This window comes from Lissotriton vulgaris, chromosome 10 (assembly GCF_964263255.1).
Source record: "Lissotriton vulgaris chromosome 10, aLisVul1.2, whole genome shotgun sequence".
Classification (NCBI taxonomy): Eukaryota; Metazoa; Chordata; class Amphibia; order Caudata; family Salamandridae; genus Lissotriton; species Lissotriton vulgaris.
Window position 1 is genome coordinate 543,534,247 of NC_141698.1, and position 20,444 is coordinate 543,554,690.

General features: G+C 46.9%; 1 protein-coding gene across 1 annotated transcript in view; it reads right to left on the bottom strand.

Moving 5' to 3' along the window:
- The window catches only part of CREBBP (CREB binding lysine acetyltransferase), a 1,189,106-nt gene that overhangs the window by 923,361 nt on the left and 245,301 nt on the right, over positions 1–20,444 (bottom strand). The window lies entirely within an intron of this gene.

Genomic DNA, 20,444 nt, shown 5'->3' on the forward strand with positions numbered 1-20,444 from the left:
GGGCAGCCTGGCCGTGAATATTGCAACAGCATAAAAATAATGAATAAGAGGACACTTGCTGCAAAACCAATTACTCATCCATTAGAATGCTAAATGAAGAACAGATAAAGAGCTACCCAGATATGGAACAGCACTGAAAGAAACAGCAAGAAGCGATTTGGTATGCAGTTTGAACATGGCTTTATCCTTGGCTGTACAGCTCTCAAAATATAATTTGGAGAGAAAACGACTCGATTCAAAACTCAATGCTAAAGTCGTCCAGAGAAGAAAAGGGTGTTGAAGCAACCCCCTGCATGCACCAATACTTCTCTAACTTTAACAAGTGATTATTCATTTTTGCAGGACAAGAAAAGCTAGCACACTGCTCTTAAGGTAGGTAAAGAAAAGGCAGCCTTAAATTGCAAATGCTTGTTTCCTCTGGGTATGCGGAAAAGTTGTCTTTTTTTGTGAACCACTTTCTCAACATTCCCTCTGTATCAATATCATGAGCTATGTCAATGGCCTTGACACAGCAGAAATGCTAGAATGTCAAGCACATGTAATGTGGTGGAAACATCAATATGTCAGAAAAATTGAAGATCTAAGACCTAATGTTACTCAGTTGTGACTCACTAAGTAACTGAAAACAACCACTGGCAAAGCCAACAGGACCAGTTTGGATGCCATTGCAGGAAATGTCTTTTGTCAATGGTGGGCAAAAAAAAAAAAGCAAAGACATGTACGTAGACATATGTCACTAAGCATGAACATGATGTTTTCTCCATGCCCGATAAATGTTAAATATAGGGAGGGTACATCAGGGCCTAAGGACTTTAATTTAATTTCTGAATATCCTACCAGTCTTTATCATGGGTACAGTTGCAATCATGAATATGGTGTTCTTGCCATTGGGCTTTTATACCGTACAAAATCCCCATGTGCCCATTTTCTTGGTCAACCTATAAAGAACTGAATAGTCTACTTCTGGGTGTGCAGGCAAAAGGAGTAGGGTTCAATTGGATTCCTTGAAAAGAGACAGAGGGGTCTGGAACTGTCTGATATGGAGCTATGCTATATAGCGACGCATCTCCAAAAATCAACACTCTGCTGCAATATGGAAGACAACTGGGCGAGCCCTTGAAAATACATAATTATCAGTGTGCATTACTGGGGGTAGGGGGCGTTTACACAGGGTAAAAAACCCTCATATTGAGCATCAGAAGTCACTTGCATGGGAAACAGTAGTTAAGAGAGTTTTGAAATGGCCCCTGTTGCTAGATCGTTACAGATTTTGGTGGCTACAATCATTTAGCAAAATAGACCAAATCATTTCTAAGGCTTGATTGGGAGGTGCCAATCATTTGGGTCCCATACTCGGCAGGAACATTTATCTTTGAGAAAAGCGGCAAGACATTTGGGCAAAGCCTGGGACAGCCATTATAATTTAACAAGTTAATACTACCAAATAGATATGGACTAGTTTCTCCTGTGCTCCAGCATCATCCAGAACACTTCAAGTCCTGACAAACGTAGGATAGGGTCGTGAATTGGTATTGCTCCTATACAATGTTATCAAGAATGATGCATAAAGGGGTGTGGCTGAGCCGCGAAGCAAGATGGCCGCGGCTTAGCAGAGCTCCGTAACTCCCCTTCTTCCACACCTATCCGTTAACCTTATCCGATTGACTGAGCAGAATTTCTTGTTTCGGAACGCTGCAAGATAAACAGCCGGGCGGGAGTCCGGCGGGACCAGAACAACGACTTTGGTGGTGCCTGCAGAGGATTGGCGGCCAGAGAGGGTCTCACCCTGGCCCCCGGGCGGCATCAGCTGGAGAGGTCTCCTGTATTTACCGTGAACACCTCTGCCCGACTGCTCACGGATGCGGAGGTGACCGAGACCTGGCGGCGCATGCCGGAGACTGGAGCGCTTAAGGTCCAAGGCAGTGAGGCACCCGTTTTTTGCCATAGCTCCTAGCATAACAAGCCCCCGGAGTGGATGCGGCTGTCGGCTGTGCCGGGCCATGCGCAGATGCGAGGCGACAACCAGGGGTGCTTCAAACTCACGGGCGGTGTTAGTCACTGAGCAGCTGGGGACCCTTGTGGAGCTGGAGATTGGTCCCTTAACTGGAAAAAGGAGCCGTTGGGCCCCATCGTCATCCGCTGCTGCGGGCCCCCTGGACTAGAGGCAAGTGGGTGTGGTGGATAGCCTCGGGCCTGGTGGCAGCTCGTAGTGACTTGAGCCTGGCTGGGGCGGTGGGGGACAGCAGCCAGAGTGGCCACAGAGGGGCCACGGAAGTCACTCTGAGGCACCCGCAGGTAGCCAGAGCTCCTAGCAATACAAGCCCCCGGAGTAAATGCGGCTGCCGGTCTATGCTGGACCACGCGCAGCAACGAGGGGACAACCATCCTCTTACATGAAACGCACCTAGTTGGTAACATGTGTAAGGCTATGAACAGGGGAGGATATTAATTAGTGGCACACGCCGGATGTACGACTGGGTCACGGGGAGTGGGAATAGCCCTGAAGAACTTGTTTCCATTCACACTGCAGTCCACATGGTAAGATAATAGGGGCAGATACATAGGTATTTCGGGGCTCTGGGAGGTTAGAGGTGTCACGTTTGTTTCGGTGTATGCTCCCCCTGGCCTCCAGAGTAAGACATTTAAATACCCGAGTGCAATCTTATTGTCCTTCCCAGAAGGCCCCCTCCTGTTGGGAGGAGATTTTATGCATTGGTGTCTACAGTGTTTCGAACGCCACCCTCCGTGTGACATTAGACCTGCACATCAGTGGCTGCCTGACTTCCTTGAGGCCATGGGATTAGTGGAGCACGCATAACCCGGAGAGGGCACAATATACCTTTCTATTGGGTGCCCATCGCAGTCTCTCGCGTATCGACTATATACTTGAAACGGTTGTACTGGCACTCGACATTCAATAAATACGTTATCTAGGTAGAGGTATTTATGACCATTCGCCGATCTGGACACACATTGTCCTGGGCCAGAGGAGGGCAGACAATCGCTCCCATTAACCCATGGTACCCCCGAGACCCAAGCACCCGAAAGAAAATAATTCAAGAAACAGATCACTATTTCCTTGCGGGGACAGTGGAGTCAGCCCAGAAGCTGTGGAAAGCCTATACATCGGTGATTCGGGGCAGGCTCTCTCTTTGATAGCAGGAAAGAAAAAATAAATGGAAAGAGTTGACACAGATAGAAGACTAAGTATTGAGACTGGAGAACTAGTTACAGATGGCGGTAACTCCTGAGAAGTTATATCTCTTGCAATTAAAACAAGATGAGTTCAAGGCCATAGCAACAGATAGGGCCAGGGCCCAGGGAAGGGAAACTCAAAACAAAATCTATAAACACGGGGACAAGGCAGGGAAACAAATCGCTTGGTTGGATAAGAGGGAGTGGACTAGTCGCCTTGTGACTGAGCTCCATGTAGAGGGGGTTGGGACTATCACAGACCCGCAGACCATCGCCAACCAATTTACTGCTCATTATCAAAAGATATACTGTAGAGAAGGGAAATACTCATAGGAAGAGAATTGCTCACTGATTCGCATGATCTCGCTCCCTGAACTGTCACATGAAAGCAGGGAATATCTAGAGTCCGAGTTCGCGAATGAAGAGGTAGCCCAGGCAATAAATTCGGTGTGAGCCTCAGGCCCCAGTGGCCTGGCATCCGAACTCTACAAGCTCCGACCGAATACAATAGCCCTGTATCTGCGCATGATATTTGAGGACAGTCTGGGAAAAAAGGTGCACTCCCTATAGACCAAAGAACAGCTAACAGTCATTCACAAGGAAGGAAAACCCAAAACTAGTTGTGCCTCTTATAGACCAATATCCTTACTTAACGTAGTGCCCAAGATTCTCACAAAGTTGTTGGTGATCCAGCTAGTAAACGTGATAAACAGTTTGGTACATCTAGACCAATCCAGTTTCATGCCACATCGTAACGCGTGTTGAATCTGCGCAGGGTACATGGCGTATTGGGCATGGCAGCAACTATCCAAAAACTGGCAGTGTTGGTCTCCTTTGACGCCACCATGGCGTCCGACATGGTGGAATGGCCGTATCTTTTTGCGGTGCTTGCCAAAATGGGTTTTGGACCTAGCTTTGTGAGTTGTGTCAGGCTAATATATTTAGAACCAATGGCTCAGGTAGTTGTAAATAATCGCACTTCAAAGACATTTCAATTGAATAGAGGCACGCGGCAGGGGTGTCCTTTGTACCCGCTCTTATTCGCTTTAGCCCTGGAACCCCTAGCGGCATGGATCCGTAGCGATCTGGTGATTCACCGAATGCGTTGGTGAATAGATTGGGAGGATAAGATATCCCTGAATGCGGAGGATATCCTATTGTACTGGACGTCCCCGAGGGCCTCTTTGATGTTTATTTGATGTATTAGCAGTGTTTGGTAGATATTCTGGTTTCACTGTGAATTGGACGAAATCTGTTCTCTATGCCCTACAGGGAGAGCCCCCTGTCCTTCAGATGAACTGCCCACTTCAGATAGCATCTGATGGCTTTCTATATTTGGGCATTTACATCTCACTAAGCCCCATGAGCTGCTTCACTCGCAACCTCCTACCCCCCCATACAAAGGCTGAAAAAGGATATAAAGACCTGGAAATCTTTGCCACTCTCCATGTTGGGTAGGGCAGCTCTTTTTAAGATGATGTCCCTGCCCCGTTTTCTCTATGCCCTACAGAATTCGATGTCCCTACATCATATTTTAAGGAAATAGAGGGCCTTCAGAGGGATCTATTATGGGATGGCAAACTCCGGATTGCGTTAACCAAGCTCACTCTGAATTGGTACAATGGAGGCATTGGCCTCTCGGACATCAAAACATATTATTGGTCAGCTCACTTGGCCGCCATTAATCATGGAACTTATGAAGGCATTGACGATCCGGGATATGCCATGGACAGATGGCTCCTCCCTGGGGGAGATTATGGCAAAGCACACTACTCCAAACCTGGCAGTTATCGTTTAACCGGACCAACAGCTCATGCAGTTCATGTTTGGCGTATAGTGAACAAATATTTGAGGTGGAATATTAGACTTACACTGGCAACCCCTTTGTGGAATTCCCAAAAACTCGGGAATTTGTGGCAAACCAAGGGCTTCGATAAATGGGACCTAATCGGTATTTCCCAAATCAGAGACCTCTGGGTCAGGGAGGAGGTTATCCCATTCATCTGCCTTCAGAAGCAGTATAGTCTAGCGAACTCGGAACGCTACAGATACCTCCAAGTCCGGCATGCCCTCCGAACCCACCTTACTTCAAACTACGCTCTGCCACCTTCTTCTCCCTTAAAGGATAGAATACTTGACGGCCATTTGCCTGAAAAAGCCATTTCACTGATCTATAAGAAGCTAATTAACATGAAGGACCCTCTCAAAGCACTCAAAGGCAAGGGGATGGCCTTGTGCTGGATGAGGAGGACTGGCAAGATGCGGTTTCCTCCCCCAAGGGAGGTGGCGATTCAAGCACGACTGTGATTGGTGCAACTTAAAACTCTACACAGGGTATACGTAACTGGTCCTAGGCTGATGCACATGGGTAGAGCTGTAAGTGGGGAGTGTAGACGTAGATGTGTGTGTGGGGGGGGGGGGGGGGGGGGGGGGAGTACCTTTATTCACATCCTGTAGGAATGTGAACACATACAAGTCTACTGGACTACCATACACTAAGTGAGATCCTCACGATCGAGCTGCGTCCTGAGGAGCGGAAATGCTTATTACACATATGGGAACAGACAGACCTCACCTCGTACGCTGAGCAGTGGGCAACATTAGCAGTAATGATCGCAAAAAGGAATATTGCCCGAAACTGGGGAGCGCAGCAGCCACCCAGGATGGGAAGATCTAGATTGGTGTATGTTCCAAGAAAAGTCAGTCTACATAGCCAGAGGATGTCCCGAGAAGTGGAACAATGTCTGGGGACCATGGAATGCATATAGGGGAGACCTATGCGCCAGCCGACACCAATACATAATGGCGACCTACTCTGTTGGTATTCATTACTGTGTATATTCGACCTCTGTAAGCATGGATACTTGTTTAATTTGTATACTGTCTCCCAAATATGATGTAAACTGTATAAGAGGTCGATTTTATTTTATACATTTTTTTTTTTAAGAATAATAATTTTAAACAAGCATTTGCAATGCAATAGGTCTCGCATTAGGAAAGTTTGAGCTACTGGTATTGCAAATGACAAATTGTGTATTTATGTGTTGGTTTTGAAAATAGCTAAATTAATAGCTTTGTCATTTACAATGCCAATAGTTTTAACTTTCGCAAATGTGACACCTATAGCATTTGTAATGCAATAGGTGTTGTATTTACGTGACTTAGATGTATTGCTATTAAAAATAACAATGGCTTTTATTTTTTTAATAATTAATACTTAAATAAAAGTTATTGTAATTTATAATGGTAATAGCTTAAACTTTTGTAAATAACGTTTGTTAAGATTATGTTCAGTGTATTTTATTGTGACGAAAATCAAAGAACAGAAGTGAAATATTAAAATCTTTTTGTGAAATTTGTAATAAAGCTTGAAACATTGAGAGAACATATTTGAACCAGTTGTTGAATGGTTGCACAGATTGATGCTGTGGGGGCGACGAGTGATGCAGTGGCGACGAGTGATGCTGTGGCGTTCATTGATGCTGTGGTGATGCGATAGATAGAGTGAGGGCGATAGACAGATAGAGAGATGGGGGGTTGTAGAGAGGGGGATGTAGACAGATAGAGAGATGGGGGTTGTAGAGAGGGGGATGTAGACAGAGAGATGGGGGTTGTAGAGAGGGGAATGTAGAGAGATAGAGATGGGGGTTGTAGAGAGATAGAGAGGGGAATGTAGAGAGATAGAGAGAGGGGGTTTGTAGAGAGGGGGGTTGTAGAGAGGGGGGAGGTGTAGAGAGGGGGGAGGTGTAGAGAGGGAGGGAGGTGTAGAGAGGGAGGGAGGTGTAGAGAGAGGGGGGTTGTAGAGAGGGGGGTTGTAGAGAGGGGGGTTGTAGAGAGGGGGCGAGGGGGGGTTGTAGAGAGGGGGCGAGGGGGGGTTGTAGAGAGGGGTAGAGAGGGAGGGAGGTGTAGAGAGAGGGGGGTTGTAGAGAGGGGGCGAGGGGGGGTTGTAGAGAGGGGTAGAGAGAGAGAGGTAGAGAGGTAGAGAGGTAGAGAGGTAGAGAGGTAGAGAGGTAGAGAGGTAGAGAGGTGGAGAGGTGGAGAGGTAGAGAGGTAGAGAGGTAGAGAGGTAGAGAGGTAGAGAGGTAGAGAGGTAGAGAGAGAGAGAGAGAGAGAGAGGTGTAGGGAGAGAGGGGTGTAGAGAGAGTTAAGGAGGGCCTTTATCTAAGATGACTTATTCATTGCACTGCCCTAATTAACTATGCTGGGCCCCAAGTCACAAGAGCCTGTTCCGAACTTTTAAAATAAAGTGTTATGGGAAAGAGAAAACACAGTAGCTCCAGTCTACGCCACCAACTAATCATTTCAAATGCATCATCTGACATGAAAAAACACAAAATGCTAGCTTTGAAACCTATGCATGCATAGATTTTATAGCACAACCACCGGTGTTGTCAAAGCGCAGGGTCTGAGGAAAAGAGTCTCTTTGGCAGCCCTAGTGCTTTCAGTGGGATGAAAAGTTCACGAGCCCACAGAGAGGGGGGTAGCGTTAGCCGTTTATAGCGCAGGCGGAAAAGCAACGAGGTATCATGATCTGCGCAAAAACTGTAGATACTGACTGTTCTCACTTTAAATTAAAAATAAAAGGCTGGTAAAATGTCATCAGGCAAAGGTCAACTACGGGATACATAATAGAATATTTAAAATGGTGCATTAAGAAAAAACTTTTTGCCTCATTGCCTATTAATTATATATTTTATTATATAAACTGACACAGCTTGTGCTTTGGCCAGGAGTAAATATCATATGCTAAATTAATGTTACACAAGCAGAAAAAATCCATGAAACAAATGCACACACACACAAACAGCATATTTAATAAGTCTTATTTTAAATGATGGTGACTCTGGAAAAGTTCGGCTGTGTCTCTGTAGTGGTACACAGGCCGGGTGAAACGTGAGCCTGTTATTGCAACAGCATGGGGGCATTGGCGTGCTTAAAGGACATGAAAGGGTGCCCGGAGAGATGCGCTTAATTACCCATGACAAAGGAAAGGCAGATGGCCGTGCTGGGTGCTCGACTTAACAAGGGGTGCGAGGGGGCTGGTGTGCGCCGAGTCCTGCAGTGTTAGCAGATCCCAAAGAGTGAGTGAGGGCCGGTAAATAACAAACAAACGCGCGCTTTGGCGTGAGTGCAAATTAATGCATATCAATGCTGGAGGGAACCAGCAGCATCGCCCAACATATCCATTCACAAGGGGTGCGAGGGGGCTGGTGGGCACCGGGTCCCAAAGTGTTAGCAGATCCCAAAGAGTGAGGGCGATGGCACCTGAAGGGACGGAATGCCAGCAGTCAGGCAGCATATTAAAGTAGTGGCGTGTAATCGAGGGTTCACTTACCTGAAGCAGTTGGAGAAATCAAGCTCCTTCCTTGTGTCGCCTCTGGAGAGGTGTCATCCATTGGCTCAGTAGGGAGATCCTTTATATTGGAAGAGTAATGGAAAGCAACGTGTGATGGGGTAAAATGTCAATGGTGAAAACGAGGAGAGACTCCTGTCGACGTGCCCCGTCATACACGATTCAAATTGGCTGGTCGGCCTGCGTGTTACAAAGAACGTTCGGCATGCCGATTAACAGGCCTGTGGTGAGTCCTGATGTGCTGGGGAACAGATGGCCGTGAAGCAGGGGGCGGGGCAGCAGAACCCTTTGAAATCACGGCCTGCGGCCGTGATGGCAAACGCTGCTGGCAGGGGAAGCCTGTGGGTGAAATGCAAGCTCGTGCACGAAGGAGCTTGTGGTCACGTGATTTCACGTGAATTTTCGAAAATCCGCTCGTAAAAAGTCAGCTTTTGGGTTGACAACAATAGGTCCGAGTTTCACTCGACCTAAAAAAAGAATGATGCATAAAAACTCCCCTTAAGCGCGCAGAAGTGATGGGAGGATGACTTGCAGGAGCCCCTATCGAAAAAGGGAATGGGAATTGGCATGCACCCAGGTCCAAGCGAAAGCAAGCAATATCAAATTTAAATTACCATATTTCAATTTTCTGCATCTCATTTCTCTCATCCCTCTGATACTGAATAGGATTCTCAAGGATAGATCATGGCCGAAGTGTGGTTGAAGGAAAGCCATGTTCAAGTATATGTCCTGAACATGCAGATTTATGTCAGACTACTGGAGGGAGGTGTCATTAAACTACAAAGGGGGACAGCCAACCACTGGGCTGGTGATAACAAAGCATTGCCTGCTCTGCAGAATTCCTAAACATACAAAAATAACAGTACTACATAGATTTACTGTCCTGGATTTATTATTTAGCAAAAAGCAGAAAAGTAATGCACTGTCTCTACCCTGGAGAGAATGTTTGTGCATCTGGGGGGTAAACACTGGAATGGGTCTTTGTAGAAGAGCAGCGCATGAAAGACGTCAAATGGGTGGCAATATATATGGGGAGGGGAGGGGGGGAGGGGGGGGGGGGGGGGGGGGGGTGATGAACTGATGCTCTAGACCCCTGAAAGTTAACCTGCAGACTAACACGTACGGGGAGTGTTAACCATCATGGGCTCCATGAAGAGAGCACTTTTTTTGTTTTTATGAGTTTGGAATCCCCATGGGGCTTATGCATGGGAGCCGAAGTAACAAGAGACCATGTAAGCCTAGAATGCACTCAAACGTAGACCTTAAATTTACACATTTTTAAGTATAACACAGCATAACCCACACTGCTAAGTTGGTTACTGAAGAATCTATGGTGGTTTTCACTGGTAGTAGGTTATGGTCATATAACTAAAATGCTGAATTGTTTTGGCTCTTTGCTGCATTATTATTTCTTATTGAGATCCATTGTTAACACTGTATGGAAGGGGGCGTGGCCGAGCGCAAAGCGAGATGGCCGCTTAGTCTGCGAGCTCCGCTTGCCTTGGCATGAATCCTTTCATTATCCTGCCTTCCCCTGCTTGCACAAGCTCGGGCCGACCTGATGCGGCGTCGGAAGAATTGTAGATTGGCTGGCTGCAACTCTGGAGTTTTGGACGTGTTCGGCAACCCTCCTTTTTGATCCTTTTTCGCCCAGACCGAGACTGAGCCCGCCCGCTGGCCGAGGGGCCGGAGGTTGATGCCGGCTGCTGATGTCACTCGAGGACGCGGCTCTGCAGGCCAGGACGCCCGTAGCTCGGAATTGCGGGAGGCAGCATCGGAACTGCCCAGACGGCCGTGATTGACGAGCGCTGCCCAGGATACGGCCGCATGCACTGGAGATTCCGCACCATCGGCTAGTAAGACTGTTCCTTTGTTCTTGGGCTGCTTGTGTGGGCCGGCTGGGCAGGCGGGGGTCGCCATTTTAGATCGGGTGTAACGCTGCAAGCACTCGTGGACTTGGGGCAGACCTGTGCTTCTTTCGCGGACCCCAGTGACATGGAGATCGGCAATCTTGTATGCAGCTGGCGGGTCTGTCCCTGGTGATGTGACCTCAGGCAGCACAGCACGACCACTGCCTACGCTTTCTATCAGGCGCCCACAGACAGAGTGACATGCTTGCGGCCACTGCGAAATGGCGGATCGCTCGTGACAGCTTAGTGTGGAGGCTGTCCGTTTGGTGGCTCTCTTACTAGCTCCTTGACCAGGTGAAACTGTGTAGGCTGCTGACGCCGGTTGGGGAAGACACTACACTGATTGCGAGAGAGTCTGTGCCGGCCATGTGCGATGGAACCCACGGTTCGGGACCTTATGGTTGCCCTGGGCTCCCTCCACCTTGCCTGGGTAAGGGAAGTCGGGGAACTTGGACGGAAACTGGACGCCATTCTTACCCCACCGACGGATGAGGGCCTCGACGGTCCGAGAGAGAGTGCTGCTGCTAGTGACTCCCCACTGGTTCCGCGGGGGGCCCTGCCTAGTGTTGGGGACGAGTTAAAGTCGACCGACCGCGTGAAGGCGGCATTGGGGCCTGACACTGGAAAGCAGACGATTTGCCTCCTTGACACTGTTCCTTTGCCCATCCGACCCACGTTGCTTTTATTGTGTCGCGATTTGGGAGATTGGCCCGGAACCTTGCTGTTGCGCCTACATGTCTGGAATTGCTGTTTCCTCGGCCCCCTGATGCTGGAGTCTCCCACGGAGTTTGTTCTACCTTGTTTGCCTGGCTACTCTGACTGTTTGGGGTTGTACTGCATTGCTAACTATCAGTGGCCACGTATTGATGGCAGGGTCAAAATGGGCCAGGGGTGAACTCTTCTTCCTTGGTTTGCAGGACGGATGCCCAATCAACTATTTTGATAAAGACGCTTTTCTGATCTGTGATACGACGCCACTATTGCTTGTTGGTTTGTTGGTCTATTTGTGCTCGAACCTGAGCTACTTGGTGTGAGTGGGGGGAGGGCAGGGGTTTGGTATTAGTGACTTTCCCCCGTTTCTTCCCTTTCATTGGGACACTTTTGGGGTGACGGGCACGTTAGTTGGGGGGTGGGCCATAGCCTCTTCGACGTGCAGGGTGGGGGGTTGGAGGGGTGGGGCTCTTGGGTTTATCTATTCTTTGCTCTATGGCCTTCTCTTGCCTACGTCTTTCTGTCTAAATTTCGGGTTTTCGTTTTGAGGGCGACAGGCACGCTGCTAGGGGGGGGTAGGCCGTAGACTCTGCAGAGGTGCAGGGTGGGGGGTTGGGGGTTGGGGTTCTTGTTTTGTTTTCCCTTAGTTACCATGGGCCCTTTTTCTTCCTTTTCTTTTCTCTTGTGTCTTCTTTTCTTTTTCTTTCTTTCTCTTATTTCCTTTGGATCGATACACTGGGTTAGTTGGATGCCTCTCGTTCTCCGCTTCTTGCGGTCCTGTGGGAGGTACCGGGGTTGTTTTACGTACCGGGATGGGCGATGACTGGTGTGTTGCTTGCATGGTTTACGCTTATCCATTGATAGTCTTTAGCACCGATCTGAAAATGCTTGCTGTTCAACTGCTCTGTTGTACGCATTGCCCACTCGGTACTCCCTGCTAGACTGTGCGGCTTTTGATCCTTCATATTCTATAAATTTTAAAAATGAACCTTAATTCCTCCTGATACTCAGTGGACGCTCTGGTTATAGTGTAACTTGACATGCTTGCTATTTTTATCGGTGTGCTACTGAGTTACCGTAAATTTGCTAATGTGCTCTATATCGTAGCCGAGGCCGGCCAGGTGGTTGTAGGCCCGTAACTGTTTGCCGAAATTGCACAATAAAGGTTTCAACAAAAAAAAAACACTATGGAAAAAACTTCCAAAAAAACTTTGAATAAAGTTTTTAACTGAAGCATGCATGTGTATGTTTTGGGACTTTACAACAGCCCAGCAAAATGATGTATTCAAAGGCATGTCACTATGTATTCTTGTGCTTAAGACATGACGCAGCTGCCTTGTTTATTGTATTTTAAATTTACCATTACAAGAGGACAGACACCGATCATGGACCAGTAAAAAGAAAGAAAAAAAATGTAGACTCAAGTGCATTATAAACAAGCATTTACAATGCAATAGGTCTCGCATTATTAAAGTTTGAGCTATTGGCATTGTAAATGACAATGCCTTTTATTCATTTGTTTTTAAAACCTGCAATCGGTGCATAAACACGCACTTTGAACATATAGTCCTTCCTTAAGATGAGCAAGGCTGGCAGTAAAAGAGACTGCCAGCCTTGCTTCTCATAAGCATGGACTAGAAGTACAAAGTGCTTGTTTACGCACCAATGCAAATGAATAAAAGGCATTGTCATTTACAATGCCATTAGCTCAAACTTTAATAATGCAAGACCTATTGCATTGCTCTAACCATAAGGCTACATCCTCTCCCCTTGAAAATCGAAAAGTTTGCACCTTAACCTGCTTTGCTTACTGTACAGAACCAGAATGACAGTGGTTTACCAACGTCCACTAGGCCGCAAGAATTTACGCGTATGAAAATCTTGGGAAAAAACAAACATTTTCACAACAAATATCTCAGGCCTACTGCCTTTAACATAACTTTACATAAACAGATCCGGCACACAGCCAAGATCACTGGCTTGAGACCATAAGCAACAATGTCCTGCTACTGAAGACAACCAACATGTATGTGGGTGACGCCTAAGCCCCTTTCAACAGTTGTTATGAAATCTGTTTTTTACGTTGACTACAAAAGGTCACTCGACAGCTGCATTAGGAGCAAGAGCTAAAAAGTTTTGAAACTGCGATGAAAAAGTATATTGCATTGTGGTAAATAATGACCTGGTGGGGCACAGAGGGAGGTGGAGAAAGGAAGAACTCAGTGCAAGGGCCGATACTTAAGTTTGAAGGAGGGAGCGAGAAAACGAGAGCAAGAAATACAGAAGGAAAAACATAAAGAACTAGTTTTAAATGCGTGCATGCTGTTTGCGGGGAGCAAATTTAAAATACAAAACACGTGTGCAATGTTATCAAATGGATTCTTGACGTAAAAACAGTGTTCACTAAGTGTCAAATCTAGACCAAAGACAAATACTGCAGCTTTCACATAGGACATGCAAAAGAATTGTCAATGGCAACGGGCGCCGACTAGCAGGAAATGCAGCAGGAGGTGGTGCGGGACAGCACGCAGCTTCCCAAAAAAATAAATAAATAAATACCGCCTTCGGGTAAAGTCCGCGCTATATAAAAATGCATAAATAACTAACTAAATACATACCGCAATCACCGCCGTCACTCTGCCGGCCTGCGACCAGGAAGTCAGGCAGGCCGGCGCGACAACAGGAAACAGGAAGTAGGGGGGTGGGAGCCTACCCCGCCTCTCACGGAAGAGCCGCGATTGGACGGAGCCGCCGTGTTTGGAGCACCGGAGCAGGCAGGAGCCTACCCTGCGCCCCGGTGCCGAAGGAGGGAAGAAGAGTCCTGCTGCCGGGCCCTGCAGCTGAGGAGAGCCGCTGCACGAAGGAAGCCGGTGAGTGCGTTGCCGAACGGGGGAGCGGCGAGGGGGGAGGGGGGCGGGGGAAAAGCATGTGCGCGCGCGAGTGCGGGCGGGCGGGCTTTGTATGTATGTGTGTGTGCGTGCGTGTGTGTGACTGTGGGGGAGGGGTGTGTGTGTGTGTGAGCGAGTGTCTGTGTGCCTGTATGTGTGTGCCTGCGTGTGCATGCGCTCGCCTGTGTGTGCGTGCGTGCATGCAGAGGGGTGGGGGCTGCCTGCCTGCGTCTGTAAAAGCAAGGGCTGTGAGTTACTCTGCGCATGCGCGGGGGCAAGCCTGTTCATTCCAAGCCAGCCTCAGCCAGCCTCGGGAAAAACGAAAGTAATAAAAAAGCGAAACTGACACTGCCACTGCAGACAATGCTGCGCGCTCCCGAGGTGAAATCCGAGACTGAAAAAGCTCGTAACACTTTGGTGTCCACTCTCCTAAATACGGATCACATTAGTTGTCGAGCTGACAGCATTCATGCTTCGCATGAATGCTAACGTCAGCTCGACCTAAAAAGACATGGTCCAGCAGAAAAATGAAGCAGCAGGACCCCCCTTTATTAAAGAATGCAAACATTGGGATAGGAAGGTCGGGAAAGCAAAGAAGGAGGGGGTAATGGAAAAAGGCAAGATGCCAATACGGAGGAACAGCAGGGAGATAAGGAGTACAGCAAGAGCAATGAACCAAACAGCAAAATCAAATAGAGTTGTCAAAGAGGGATATGGAAGCAACAGACAAGCTGGAAAGGGTGAAGAGCTAGCAAAGTCTGGGGGAGGGGGGGGGGGGGCATTACACAAGAGAGGGAGCACGGAAGCATGCACTCCCCTTCAGTGCTGACAATAAAAGAACAAATAAGTTCCCTGAATACAAGATGTGGAACTATGAAAGTCATCCAATCAAAACACAGTAAAGAAGAACTGCTTCAGAGGCAAAAACAGGGAGGAAAGCCGTTCAATAAGAAGCAGATAAATGAGAGACCAGAATGGTCTCTAATCAAGAGGCAAAGGGTTTAAGTAGCACCTACTATATTTTTTATATTTTAATATAATCATAGTTACAAGTCTTCAATAGTAAAGCAGTCTGTAGGAGAAACCTAAAAAACAAGGGCATCTGGGATCTAGAGATAAAAAAAAGTTGCTTCCCAAAAATGTAAAAAATAGGATATTTTGATAAGGGAAGTCGATTTTACATGCTCAGAAAAGTAAGAACTTTATCTGGTTTGTTATTAAAATGGTACAGTTACAACAAAATTCTGACCCATCTATGTTGATTTCCTGGTGTCCCATTTTTTAGGTCTTGCCTAGCGACGCAGCGCATGCGCAGCTCACCTTGGCAAGATCTATTGACGTCTGTTTCGGTTTGGAAGGGAGACAGGAGATGTGCACGCATACAGACAGTAGATGTGCACTCCGTACGCGTGCACATCTTCTGTCCCCGCGTAAGGCTGGCGTTTCAACACAGCACGTGCATGGTACACTTTCACTTTACCTCCCTCCCTCCCCCCGTCAGCTCCAGATCATCTCGGAAGCTCCCGGGGACCGTGCACGGCATCAGCAGTAATGCGCGAATGGCGCACTTTTTCACTTTCCCTCCCCCGTTGGCTTGTTTAAATATTTCTTCTAGTTTGACCTTCACAAATTTAGTGCACAGGACTGGATAAAATTTTAATAGTCAGTCGTAAAATAAAAACATTTTTACTGCAGGGTAAAATGAAGATCTGGACATGGATATCACGTGTGAGCTCTGGTGCCACTTTTGGTGTTTTGAGCACTCACACTCAGCGCGCGGCACCTGCAGTTGTCGACTCCACTCGATCTGTAAGAGCAGCAGCCGGTCCTGATGTACCACAGCCTCTGCTCTCCCCGCCTCCCTCTCCCTTCCCACAACAGATCCCCGATAAACTTGTCTCCGGCTGCTGCTCCGGAGGCCTCCCTGGACACCATGGCAGCCCACATGGCCTCCTGCCAGGCCGCTCAGGAGGAGGCGATCCACCTGCTAACGGGGAGATCGGCCACCTGATGCGGCAGGAAGCGGCCAGCAGGCCTGGGCTGGAGCTGCTGCGAGCCAAGAACGAGAAGCTCCGCTACCGGATACTGCAGCTGCAACATATCCTGAGAGCCAAGCAGGCGGCGTGTCCAGGCACACAGGCTTCACCGGCAGACGCTGCGGTGCTCCCGGCTGGCGAGAAACAGGTAGGGTGGGAGGTGGAGCCCTGTCCGGGGAGGTCCCTTCACCAGCATGTCACAGCCGGAGAGACACGGAGCAGAGGCGTCCAGGAGACAGCAAGTTGTAGGGATGCTTTTTAACCCCCAGTCCTACCTTGATCATAACAAGAGAACAAGGTGGCATGTCTGACCACAGGCAACGTGTTTGATTAAAAAATAGCAATGCAGCATCTGTTTACATGTGGGAGGCTCCAGTAAACACCAGCAAGAGGCAATTTTGCGTCACAAGAAGGGGGAGTGACGTTTGCAATTTAACTTGAATGGGGGGGCATTATTTACAGAAGTTGAAAAGGAAACATAATTTAAGGGATAAAGTACCCCCTGCTACAGTGCTTGAAATGGAGAAAAAAAAGTGCAGATACTCTGTAGAGTATCTGCTGGTTTCTGAGGAGTGCCGGTACTCCCCAAATAAAAGTATTATATTTTTCTTAAGAAGTGCAGGTACTCTCCACCTCAAAATAAACAAGCATGTGCAATGCAATAGGTCTCGCATTTACTCGAGTTTGAGCTATTGACTTTGCAAATGACAAAGCATTTTATTTTTGTTTTCGTGTTTAAAACATAAATGAAAGGTCTGTCATTAATAACGCTTGTTTAAATTCACTGTCTTAGTTCGACACGTGAAACTACCCTTGTATCGTTAAAGAAAACTAGAAGCTCAGCAGTTTAAGGAAGCTAGATGAAATGAACTGTACTTAAATATTCAGGATACATCAGGCTACCACCCGTTGTAAAATGCAGCAGAATTATAATGATCTGTCACCCTCAGATATGATGCTTTATTTCAATATTGCTTTTTACGCATTATACGTCATAAGAAAGACTGTTCCAGACAGACACTGGTGGTCAGAGGCTTAAAATGACATGTTAACAATCCCCATGCTCATCACCCCTTTCATTTGTATTTACCTTAATAGAAAATATATCAAATGAATGTTTATCATCAGGATTGAGATACGGACAGCGTTGCTTGATTGGGTTTTACATTTTTTTTGCTATTTACTACATTCTAGATGAAGGTTAAAGTAAGAATAAAACTAATGCAAATTTCTGTGTGATGTTCGCAATGAATATAATAAAACCATTAGAAATGTTTTTTTAAATGTCACTGTTCCCATCTCTTTAACAAGTCTGAGCAACATTTAACATATCTCAAGACAATTGAAGCATTGGGGCAACTAATTATAAATAAGCATACATCTATAATTTAAAGAACAAGTAACTCATATTCTTTCTGGAAGATAATCTAATCTAACTAATTTCCTCACCTACTGAATATCCTAGGTACCATTCTGGATCCAAAGAATATTTTGAACAGTGACTCCGACACATCAGTAGGTAGTTCCACGGCACCATTGCAACTTTGCTCCTCTGTGAATCGAGCGAGTGCACAGCTGCGCACAGACATCCCTTTCTTCATTTACTCCTCCTCCTGCACCATCATGCATGGATCAGAGTAACAAACTGTAGATAGTGTGTTGGCATCTAACCTGGGCAATTGTAAGATGTACTGATGTCTAAAAACCAAAACGTGGAGGTGGAAAGCCAGTGAGGTACCTGCAATTAGATGGAGCAGGGATGGGTGGCCAAGCTTTTCAGTTATTATAACTAAAGCATGGTATTTAATGCCCTTACACTTAAGCTCCACAGATGTAATAAGGTTCTGTACATTGCTCTAATTTCACAGTTAACAGAGAGCTCTCACTTGATTACTGCCCTATGGCTTCAAGCATTTGGACAGATTATTGTTAGTGTGATCTAGCACCTAAATACAAACCAAATAATTGCAACTTGAATGAGACTCGGGTAATGCCCTTTATTTGAGTCATCAAAAGAAAATAACAATTCAGGGCAGTCAGAACACTGGATGCCACCTATGCTTTGAACTGACAAGAAGAGATCACCAACACAGAAAATAACACTCACTAGCTACTCAATTAGAGAGTAAGAGTGCAAAACTTAACCCTCCTGTATAAATGCTCTCAAATGGCATACTTTTACATGAAAGAGATCTTTCACTAAGACACCACATTCCTTCACAGATATTTTGCTCAACAATACAGGTCTACAGCTATTCTTCAAGTCCTGGATTTCCTCTTCCATATGTAGTAATAGCCTAGCCATTGTCCATCTCCTTTCCGCCCTCGGTCTACGACTAAGTTACAGGACCACAACTGAGTGCTCAGATATATGTATTGGTCAGTGTTGCAGACATTTTACATTATCAATCTCTCTTCTGTCTATCAAAAAATAATCTAAGTTAGAAGAATGCTCATACTTTTTAGAATAGTATGTATATCCTCTTAGATTTCCTACTCTCATGTATCTATTAATCGGAATTTGTCCAAATAATATAAGACAAAGGGATTTGATTTGGGTGGATTCTGTTGGACAAGAGCCATGGATCTATCTAATCCATTACCCAACAGAACATTAAAACGCCACCCATAACTATAGGGAAGACGTAATTCAGCAAAATAAAAAACACCCTCAACAGGTCTGGCTAATCTATATTCGGGCCTTTAAAAACTACACACACCAACATTTTGAAACTGCATCCTGACCATTGCTATCACCCACACCCTTTGCAATCTGCTTTACTGTCCAGCATCTCCATGCCGAACGCCCTCTCACCAGAATCATCATTCCTTTCGAACAACAGGTTCGCTCTGTGGCGACAATTCACTACCCCACCCCCTTTCTTGAAAGTGACAGGGTTTCTTTTCCCAACAGACGCGTCTCCTGCAGTATCATAATAGCATCTCTGCTCTGTCTAAGATACCAAACACTAGTCTCCCCCTTTTTTTCAGTGGAACAGGTACAAAGTTTACCAGCCCGATTGCCCTTGCCCAGTGCACCCCCACGCGTGGTGGTGGCACGCCTGTTCAATTATTGAGACTGGGATAATATACTACAGAATGCTCGCACCAAAGGAACATAGCAAGTGGAAAACCATGTGGTTACAATATTCCCAGACGACACCCCTGATGATCAAAAGCGAAGGGTGTTCTGCTATACAGAGTAGCTCAGCCTCCCAGAGGTGTGTCTCAAATGCACATCGGTTTGTGATAGGGTGCTCCTTTTCCAATCTCCACGAGGCCTGAGAACTGTGGGTTGGGCTCTGCCATGGAATCGGCACTGATTAGCTTACAAGTCACGCTCTTGCCCTTCCCAGGAACAGGAGGCAAAGGAGAGAGCTCAGGTGGTGGCTGCACTGGTACAAGTGGGATCCCCCCCGGCTCGGATACTGGCACCTTGGATGCCTCAGAAACCCAATCATTGGGTGGCTCCCTGCCGTACGTGATATCGGAAACAATGAGAGGGACTTCAGGTCACCCCAATGATGGCTGATCTCCTCTGGAGACTTTGTTATCATCATATCCTTTTCTTAGTGTTGGGGAGCAATCTGCTTTTGCTGCAATTACTGCGCCCGATTCTACAGTAGTGACCCTGATATGCCATGGGAGCGGGTGGGTTTTGCACTGGTTGATGCATTAAAGGACACTATGATTATTTTTGCTGCACTCCATGGTTACCATGTACTACCCCACATGGTCCACAGGACTTTTACACTGTTTTACTTCCTTTGTAGGGTTAGTGGCTGAATGCTGCACTGTTGCTCGGCGTCCTAGGAAAGAGTTTGAAGTATTGTTTGGGTTCGGGTATGTGTGTGTAGTTGCTTATGTTGGCGCCGCCTCCCCTTTGGATTTTACAATTGGGGCCATCCCAAAGATGTTACGTTTATTTGCCCATGATATTGCAGGAATATAGGTTTCTAATGCAGAACCAGAGGGTCATGAACTCCCATGTTAAGCAACACAGGATTTATGCTTACTTACAGAGGATCAAGGTCCATTTTACGTTTCTCCAGGAGACACCACCCAGCACTGGAGCTCACTAGATTGAGTAGCCGATAAAGGGGTTGGGTGTATGGTACGGCATACTAGAGATATGCTAGGGAGTGCTGGTGTGGGTGGCCCAGGGGGGGGCTTTAGAGTGTCCCACACTAAAAAAGATCTGGAGGGATGCTTTGCAGTGGTGGAAGGGGTGCTGGATGTGTTCCCATTAAGTCTGGTGGCGGTATATGCCCCATCCACAGGGCAGGCAGCCTTCTTTATGACTTTGGCACCCGCCTCCATTGGTGGACCCAGTGGATCACACACTTTGGTC